Genomic DNA, 9,510 nt, shown 5'->3' with positions numbered 1-9,510 from the left:
ATGGTCAGTGCATAGGTATGTTTAAGAGTCTAGCAGGAGCCCTGTTTACCTGCTATCCACAGCCTGGATCGCTACTGCCTGGATCGCATACCACCTGCTCACTCGAACTGCTCGCTCCCAGAGAGCCCGTAGCTCCATTGCGCCATGCGTGACATTTGGACCTTCTTTAGCAGCAATGACTGTCTTTCTGTTCAGTGTCTGAAGGCTATGAAGGTTGCACACAGGGGTCCAGATGCATTTTGCTTTGAGAATGTCAGTGGATATACCAACTGCTGCTTTGGACTTTCCCGGTTGTTGTTGGTTGACCAGCTGTTTGGAATGCAGCCAATATGAGTGAAGAAATATCCTTATTTGTGGCTATGTTACAACAGAGAAATCTACAGCCGCTAGAAGCTACAATGCCATTTTGAACTTGAATATCACACTAACATGGATGGTGAAATAATCCGTCTTTATGTCAAAGGAAGAACTGAATAGACATGATTTGTATGTTGGATGGTGTATTTGCATTTAATTTACTGGATACGGCCAATAAGAAAGTATTCCTGGGCAGAGATACCTATGGAATAGGACCTTTGTTTAAAGCTGTAATTGAAGATGGACTTTTGGCTATGTGTTCAGAAGCTAAAGGTCTTGTTAACTTGAAGCACTCCAGCTTTTTTTTTTTTTAGTGGAGCCTTTTCTTCAGGGACACTATGAAGTTTTGGATTTAAAGCCAAATGGCGACGTTGCGTTGGTGGAAGTGGTTAAATATAATCACTGCAGAGGTGAGCCTCTGCACACCCTGTGACAGTGTGGAGAAACTTCCCGGTTATTGGGATAGAAACCATAAAGAGCAGCCTCCAGATCCTTTTTTGACACTGCCACTAAAATGTTTGATGACAGACAGAAGGATTGGGTATCTTTTATCAGGGGGCTTGGATTCCAGTTTGGTTGCTGCCACCCTGTTGAAGCAGCTAAAAGAGGCCCACGTCCAGTACCCTCTTCAGACATTTGTGATTGGCATGGAAGACAGTTCTGATTTTCTAGCTGCCAGAAAGGTGGAAAGTCATATTTTCCTTGGAAGCTTATGACATTACAACAGTTCGCACATCAGTGGGTATGTATCCAGTTTCCAAGTACATTAGGAAGAACACAGCATGGAAAAGATCCAGATGAACTGACGCAGGGTTACATATATTTTCACAAGGCACCTTCTCCTGAAAAAAGCCAAGGAGGAGAGGAAGAGGCTTCTAAAGGAACTCGATTTGATACCCTCCATTGAGATCCAACGTGCTGCCCATGGTCTGCAACACCTGAAACTACAGAAGGCTGTTACTATTGTCAAGTCCTTGTACGCCACTACCCAGGCCGGACTGACTGGCTGACCCAATACTGGATTCCCAGGTGGATTAATGCCACTGACCCTTCTGCACACACTCTGACCCATCACAAGTCAGCCACCAAAACTTGAGCTCTTTCTAAGCTATAGAATGAAAGTAAATGTGAAGGTAGAGGCCTTGGGGGCTTGGAAGGGTGGCAATGACCATCATCCATCATGGGGTAAAAAAATGTCTTAAACCTAAAAAACAATCTAACAGAAAGATTGAATATAAACATTAAGAATAAGTACAGTCTAACCTGTAAAAAAACAAAAGGTAATTTCCATTTCGATACTTTGAAGACTTTTTATAGGTACTGATGCTTCATAACATACTTGTTTTTCCCAGACTACTATATTATATCAAAAATTTAAATACCAGTGAACAAAAGCTATGTTCCCTCAGAAGCTTCATTACTGACATTTCTTTACTCAACATTTTAGAAAACTGAAACAGATTTTAGTTTATATTGACTTAACTCATTTTAGTTGTCAAAAAGATTACTAGTAAACTCAGAATCTCTCCCCTTTATTTGAAAGCGTAGGCAGGTTTCTGACTTGACTACAATAGTGCACTTGGCTCCCTTTACTGTTCCTAACCCTGTGTCCTCATTTATTCCATAAATACTCACTGAGCACCTCCTCTTCCAAGTACGATTCTGGGCACCTGGGTTACATTAGGGTGATACAGTAGACAATAAGTAAATCATAGTGTATATTAGAAGGTGATAAATGGTATTGAAAGAGGGAGAGCCGAGCTGGTAAGGGGAATTGCAGTCAGTGGGAAGGTGTTACAATTTAAAATAAGCCTGTGTCTGGGTAGGCCTCGTTAAGGAAGTGACATTTAAAAAAAAAAAGGAAGTGATATTTGAATAGACTTGAGGAGGTGGAGGTAAAGGAGTTAGCCAATTACACGACTGAGGGAAGAATATTTCAGGTAGAGGGAATAGAAGGAGCCAAGGGTCTAAGGCAGCCATGTGCCTGACATGTTGAGAAATGGTCAGGCCAGTGTGGCTAGACAGCAGTGAGCAGAGGAGAGCACAGGGAGGTGATAGGGTGGATGTGAGCCACAGGCACAGTGTGCAGTTCTCATAGGGCCACTGTAAGGATTTGGCTTTTACTCTAGAGCAGAGGTTCTCAACCTTCCTGATGCTGCGACCCTTTAATACAGTTGTGGTGACCCCAACCATAAAATTATTTTCGTTGCTACTTCGTCACTAATTTTGCTACTGTTATGAATCGTAATGTAAATATCTGATATGCAGGATGTATTTAGGTGACCCCTGTGAAAGGGTCATTCGACCCCCAAAGGGGTTGCGACCCACAGGTTGAGAACCGCTGCTCTAGAGATATGACCCATTTCAGGCAGGATTTTGAATGAGGAATGGAATTATCTGATTTATGTTTAAAAGCATCACTCAGACTACTATTGAAAACAGACCTGTTAAGAGGTGGTTGCAATAGTCCAGCAAGAGGTAGTGATTGCTTGTACCAAGGCAGTGGTGGTGGTCAAAGTGGTCAGATTCTGATTATATTTTGAAAATAAAGCCAAATTTGCTAATGACCTGTGTGGGGGTCATAAGAGAAAAAAGAGTCAAAGAGTTAAGTCAGTCTTAAAGGATATCTTTAAGATTTTGGTCTGAGAAACTTGAGGATAAAGATATCATCCAGTTGTATAGAAAAGGCTGAGGGTGGAAGATCGGGAGGCTATTTTTGGAGACACCCAAATGATGATGTCAGTTAGTGAGTCTGGAGATTATCAGCATATAGATCATATTTAAACAATGAAAGTACCAAGGGGGCGAGTGTAGAAAAAGAAAAGAGGACCAAGGATGGAGTTCCAGGGCGTTGAGGAAGAGTTGTCAGTAAGATAGGAGAAAGCAGGGTGGGATCCTGGGAGGCAAAGTACACATAGTGTGAAGAAGGAGGAGGAATCAACTGAGTTAACTGTTGAGTAAGATGGAACTGAGAATAGACCACTGGACTTAGCAACACAGAGGTCATGGATAATCCTATCGAGCAGTTTCAATGGAGTGGTAAAGAGTGGAAGTCTGGATAAGTGTGAGAGGATGGAAAATTCCCTGGTTTTGCTCATTGTACTGTGATTATGTAAGTATTTCATGTTAATGAAGGTTAAAAAAGAGGTGGGAAAAAACAGAATGGAAGAGAAGAATTGGAGAGAGTATAAGTAGCTCTGAAATGGAGTGACAGCTGACAAGGAAAGTAGGGTCAACAGTTGTTTAAGATGAGGAATATGTTTAAATCTTCAGTAGATAGCAAAAGACTCATCTAGTGAAAGGGGAGAATACTGAAGCAGTGTGCTTAGGTCATCCGGAGGGGATTGAGTGCACAGAGCAGTGACTGGTTGCAGATAGGCACATGAAACTTTTGGAAACAGGCAAGAGCACAAAGTACAGAGCTAGTCATATGGTGATGTGAATTCTCTTCTCTTTGTTTCAGGTTTTTTTTTTTTTCCCTTTTGCTTTCAGTGAAAGAGGAAGAGAGGTCATCATTGGAGAGTGAGATTGGGGGAGGATGTGTTTAGGATTTGAGGAGAGAGGAGAAGGTATGAAGTATTGATGGAGGGCATAATGGACTTGGGGTATTGTGTATGACCACCTGGCAGATGAAGGACCCACTTTAGGTTCACGGTCATGAATTTAAGGTGAGATACCATCAGTGTGGTGCATGTTTTTCTCCCACAGCTATAATTTTATAGAAGCAGAGTATGTTGGATTTAGCCAGGGTTAATAGTTTAACTGAGCAAGTATAATGAAAGAAGAGACAGGTAGAAAAGTTGAAGTACAGAAGAACAAAGCTATCAGGAGTATGTGTGAGAAGTGATCATAATGATTGACAAGAATTTATATTGATCAGGAGGTTATGAGGGCATTGCTGCACTCACTGAGCTACCAAACTCTACCCTGACTCTAAGTCTGTCTATGGAAGTACAACCTTCCAGGACATTTTGGTGTCCTGGCCTGCTTGATGGAAGATCCTTCTCCTTTGCTGCTGCCTGCTCCTCTGTGGTGATGAAATCATATAGCATTCTCAGTAGGAAGTAATGTTATCCTAAGTGTTCTTCATGAAATTGCAACGCATGTGGGCCTTTGAAAGAAATGTGCCATGTATAAACATAACAGAAGGAAAGTGTTTATTAGATCCTTATATTAGTGAAACCAAGAGATACTGTCTCATGGAAGCAAATACTGGAAAACATTTTTAATAATAATATGTATTAAAATCAGGAAGCTGTTCCCTCTTCTCTTTGCAGATGACTACAGTTTACTTAAAAACTGTTAGCAGATAATAAAGTTTTCAAAGCAAACTTTGAAAATGAGTGTTACTCACGAAGGGCACCTAAAGATGGTAATGTGCTAAGGAAGGAAGGAAGGAACGTGCTGACAGATAAAACGAACACCTTAGGATGATTTTACCAAAGGAGTCAGCATTTGATCACTTTTAATAAACAGAACATTACCAATGAGTGATAACACCAAGGACATGAGAGAAAAGACTATTGTTTTATTATCAACTAGAGGCCCGGTGCATGAAATTCGTGCACTCGGGAGGGGTCCCTCAGCCCGCCTGTGCCCTCTCGCAGTCCAGGAACCCTCGGGGGATGTCCGACTGCCTTGGAGGCAGGAGAGGCTCCCCCCACCCCTGCTGTGCTCGCCAGCTGTGAGCCTGGCTTCTGGGCTTCTGGCTGAGCGGCGCTCCCCCTGTGGGAGCACACTGACCACCAGGGGGCATCTCCTGTGTTGATCGTCTGTCCCCTGGTGGTCCGTGTGCATCATAGCAACCGGTTGTTCCGCTGTTCAGTCGATTTGCATATTACCCTTTTATTATATGGTATGAGAGCAGGATTAGTGGTTAAGAAAAGAAATTTGTGTAGATTACTTTGTGGGTGGACCATACATACAAAATAAGCAGCAACAATGGTCGTTGTACCTGTTGTGAAGAACACCCCCACCTCTCAAGAACTTGAAAATAAGGATGTAGGATAACCCTTTATTAAACTATGAAATCAACATGCAGTAGTACTTCAGAGCAGGTATATTCAAAGTGAAAAGACAGAACAAGATAGCTCCTAGACCAGTAGGAATTATATTAAATATATAAAGTTAAAGAAGGAATGTATACTAGAGAAGTGTTTCACCCGAATGGGAACTGCCTATCTTTGCATGTATGATACTTCTTTTTCCAAGATTGACCCTTTACCCTAGAAAAAGAAGTATCATACATGCAAAGATAGGCAATTCCCATTCGGGTGAAGCAATGTGTAGAAAATATCTTACTTGAGCTGTAAGACTATCTGTAGGGCTGTCATAGCCTCAGAGGATTAATACCAATACATAATAGATATTTAAAGTCCCTTAAGCAAGATCATCTGTTATTTCAGATGGACACATCAAACTAATCATAGTCTGTTGCCATTCAATATTTGATTACTAATGCTCCTTGTTATGATTTTATGCTCATCTGGTGATCTAATTTATAGTTACAGCTCAAATATTCATTGAATATAAGTACATTACGATATACTTATTTACACATTTTACATATATTATCTCATTTAATTCTTACAAGAATCTTGTGAGATAGATATTCTTATTATCTGCTTCGTACATAGAAGCATAGAGTAAGTAATGTGCCTGGTGGTAGGACTGAGTTTCAGATCCAGTCTGCCTCCAGATTGTCTTTTGTCTAGAGCAGCAGTTCTCAACCTGTGGGCCGCGACCCCTTTGGGGGTTGAAGGACCCTTTCACAGGGGTTGCCTAAGACCATCAGAAAACACATATATAATTACATATTGTTTTTGTGATTAATCACTATGCTTTAATTATGTTCAATTTGTAACAATGAAAATACATCCTGCATATTAGATATTTACATTATGATTCATAACAGTAGCAAAATTACAGTTATGAAGTAGCAACGAAAATAATTTTATGGTTGGGGGTTACCACAACATGAGGAACTATATTAAAGGGTCGCGGCATTAGAAGGTTGAGAACCACTGGTCTAGAGCATTATGCTGTCCTACCTTGGCCTCTGCATTACAGGGAGAGAGTATCTTCATCCCATATTTTTTCGATTATGTTTTGTACTATGACTGATTTCCTGATAGTGAATAGTAAAGTGACTTCTGATTATGATTTGGCAGAGGGCCAAATCCTGGAACGGGTTCATCTATCAGAGGTATTCACTGGTAAGGATTTTGTGGCCAGCTTCTGGCCTCCTTTGGCCAGGATTTCGCAGTTATCTTTGACTGTCTTGGAGAGCTTTTCAAAGTTAAGAGTCCTGTTGTTGATCTCCTGGAGATTCTGATTTAATTGTTTTGGGATGGGGCCAATTAATCTGTTCTTTAAAAAATCTCATTGGTGATTGTGGTGCCCATCTCAGTTTGGGAACCACTGTTTAGATGACACATGACTCTATTAATTTGTGCAACAGCCTAGTTCAAATCTAAGAAATGGTAAAAGGAAGGATTTCAGTTTGTAAGCTTTAGGCAGAAGTTTTATGATGTTTGTGATGGGCTAAATATAAAGATCAGTTAAAAATAACAAATCTTGATGCCAGGGATCAAGTGTTATTGGCTTTATGATGCTTAGCATAGTAATTGGACTTTAGGCCTGCAGATGCACAGCTGGGGAGAGGATGCCATCTCTGCTACACAGCTAGGCAGCTGTGAGCAGCCATGGCAGCCTACTCAGGCTCTCCGGTACTATTTCTCATTTGCCCAAGGAGGATGGTAAAGTCCATACTTTAATCTATACAAAGCCCTGAGCCCAGAGCCTGATACTAGGTTAGTGCTCGGGTAATGTTAGCACTTGTTGCCATTTAAGTGGTTTTTCAACTGGGAATAATATCATTGGTGAACCTAACTCCCGTTCTGACCCAGGTGTTTCTTGTGGCCACAGCATCTTTCTGTAGGTGGCTGATGAGAATGAAGATTGTAATTAGTCTCCATAGAGTCTTAACCCAGACCTAGACCTTTTTATCTTGCACCTGTTGAGTTAACCAGTATGTATAGCAGTTGAGCAATTAAAGAGCTTGGCATTAAGTCTTTCAGATATTTTAAAAATATGTTTTATAGCTGGTATAAACCAAATTAAAGACTAATATCAAAGGGTAGATTTGTAGTGATGATTTTGTAAACATCTTAGGGAAAGCAAATCTTTACTGAACTTCTGCCTTGGATTTTCTCAGGTTCTACTTTGTATAAGGTTGGGCTTTATTAACAACTTTTAAAATCATGTGGGAGATGTATTTACTACCAGTTGGTTTTTTTTACTTTTTTTAAAGCTTTTTTATTGATTTTTAGAGAGAGGGGGAGACGGAGATTGAGCCTATAACTTGGGAGAGATGATATATCTATACAACATTTTTTTCCCTTTGTAAAGTTAAAATCTTTAAAATTTGATATAAAATGTGTGATTTCATATCAGAAAACCTGGGTTCAAGTCTCTGTGTCATTCATCAGAGTAGACAGGTTATTTGCCTTTAGGAAACTCTTCTTCATCTGCAAAATTAGGATAACATACAGTTATCTCAAACTTTGATGTGAAATATAAATTCACCTCCAGATGGGGCTTTTTATCTCCCTCTAGAACAGCATTGTTCAGTAGAAATAAAAGTGAGCTACCTGTGTAATTTAAATTGTTCTAGTAGCCACGTTTTAAAAAGGAATAATTTTAATATTTTATTTAATCCAATGTGTCTAAAATATTTCAGCATGTAATTAATATAAAAATCATTGAGATTTTTTTTCATGCTAAGGCTTTGAGATGTGCTGTATTTTACATGTAGAGCACATCTCAAGTTGAACTAGCAACATATCATGTGCTCAGTAGCTACACATGGGAGTGCTACCATATTGGACAGTCCAGTTCTGGAATATAGATTAATATTTCCCATCAGCAGCCTTGGGCACTGGTGTTGTCTTGGCCTTAAACAATTAACACAGCCTTATTCTTGAAACTGTGTACCTCTGGATGGATGAGCTTTCATTTCTTTCTTCAACCTAGGTTAGTATTTTGTCCTTGGGAGGACAGGCTCCTACGCTCAGCCTTTGGCTGACTCAGCGTAGGGCTTGCTCTGGGCATATCATGTGCCTCTCTCTCTATTTGGTGAAGGCTGATAGACAACCAGGAATTCCTGAATCCTTGAGTATGATAAACCTTTGGAATCACCAGGGAATTGGACTTTGTAATACCCCTTCATTCTTGCGCTAATGTCTTTTTTTTTTTTTTTTTTTTTTTTTTTTTTTGCCTTCTTTCCCAAATTTTGTCTATTGTCCCTGGGAAAAGAGCAAATACTAGGAATCTTCTAGGAATTCCGCTTCTCAATCCTCCACTACAGTGTGGCTTAACAAGCAGCCCTCCTTTCCCAAACGTTATTTTGACTTTCTAATCGATTTTTAGAAACTTTTTGGGACCAAGAGATTTGTGGGTTTTTTTAAAAATATTTTTTATATATGTCAGAGAGGAAGAGAGAGGGAGAGAGAGATAGAAACATCAATGATTAGAGAGAATCATTGATCGGCTACCTCCTGCATGCCCCCTACTGGGGATTGAGCCTGCAACCTAGGCATGTGCCCTGACAGGGACTCGAACCCTGACCTCCTGGTTCATAGGCCTACGTTCAACCACTGAGCCATGCCAGCTGGACTGGGACCAAGAGATTTAGAGGACAGAGGCTATATTCGTATCTAAGTGTTTTTATTTTTAATGTTTTTTTCTAATACTGCGTTTTATCCACATTTTGAGAGAACTGTACTGAAGAGTGTTCCCTAATAGCTGTATGTAATGGTATACAGAGGTAGGTAATATGGGATTCAAGGATATTTAACAAAAAAATATGCCCAGATGTCACCTTCGTAGAAAGTCCTGCCTTGATCACTCTGTCTGAAATAGCCCCCAGTTCTTTTAGCCTTTTTTTGGTTTGTTTTTAGTCTCACTTATTACTAAACTAGAGGCCCGGTGCACAAAAAAAAGAAAGTGAAGTTTTTGGATAATGTGTCTGGATCATCTTGTGTACTTGTCCCCTTCCTTTGCCAGCCTGGGGCTGCTCTAGGCTCCAAGTGGTCATGTGTCCCGCCCCTACCCCACCCCATCTCTCGTGGTTGCTGTGGCGTTATCTTTGCT

The 9,510-nt window shown here is 40.4% G+C and overlaps 1 protein-coding gene and 1 pseudogene across 4 annotated transcripts in view; both read left to right on the top strand.

Moving 5' to 3' along the window:
* Positions 1-9,510, top strand: part of PCGF5 (polycomb group ring finger 5) — a 61,804-nt gene that overhangs the window by 14,379 nt on the left and 37,915 nt on the right. The gene's annotated exons all lie outside the window — the stretch shown is intronic.
* On the top strand, positions 145-2,217 carry LOC102759620 (annotated as a pseudogene).

Source organism: Myotis davidii, unplaced genomic scaffold (genome assembly GCF_000327345.1).
Source record: "Myotis davidii unplaced genomic scaffold, ASM32734v1 scaffold271, whole genome shotgun sequence".
Classification (NCBI taxonomy): Eukaryota; Metazoa; Chordata; class Mammalia; order Chiroptera; family Vespertilionidae; genus Myotis; species Myotis davidii.
Note: the sequence above shows the minus strand (reverse complement) of the source record. Positions and strands in the feature narration are given on the sequence as shown.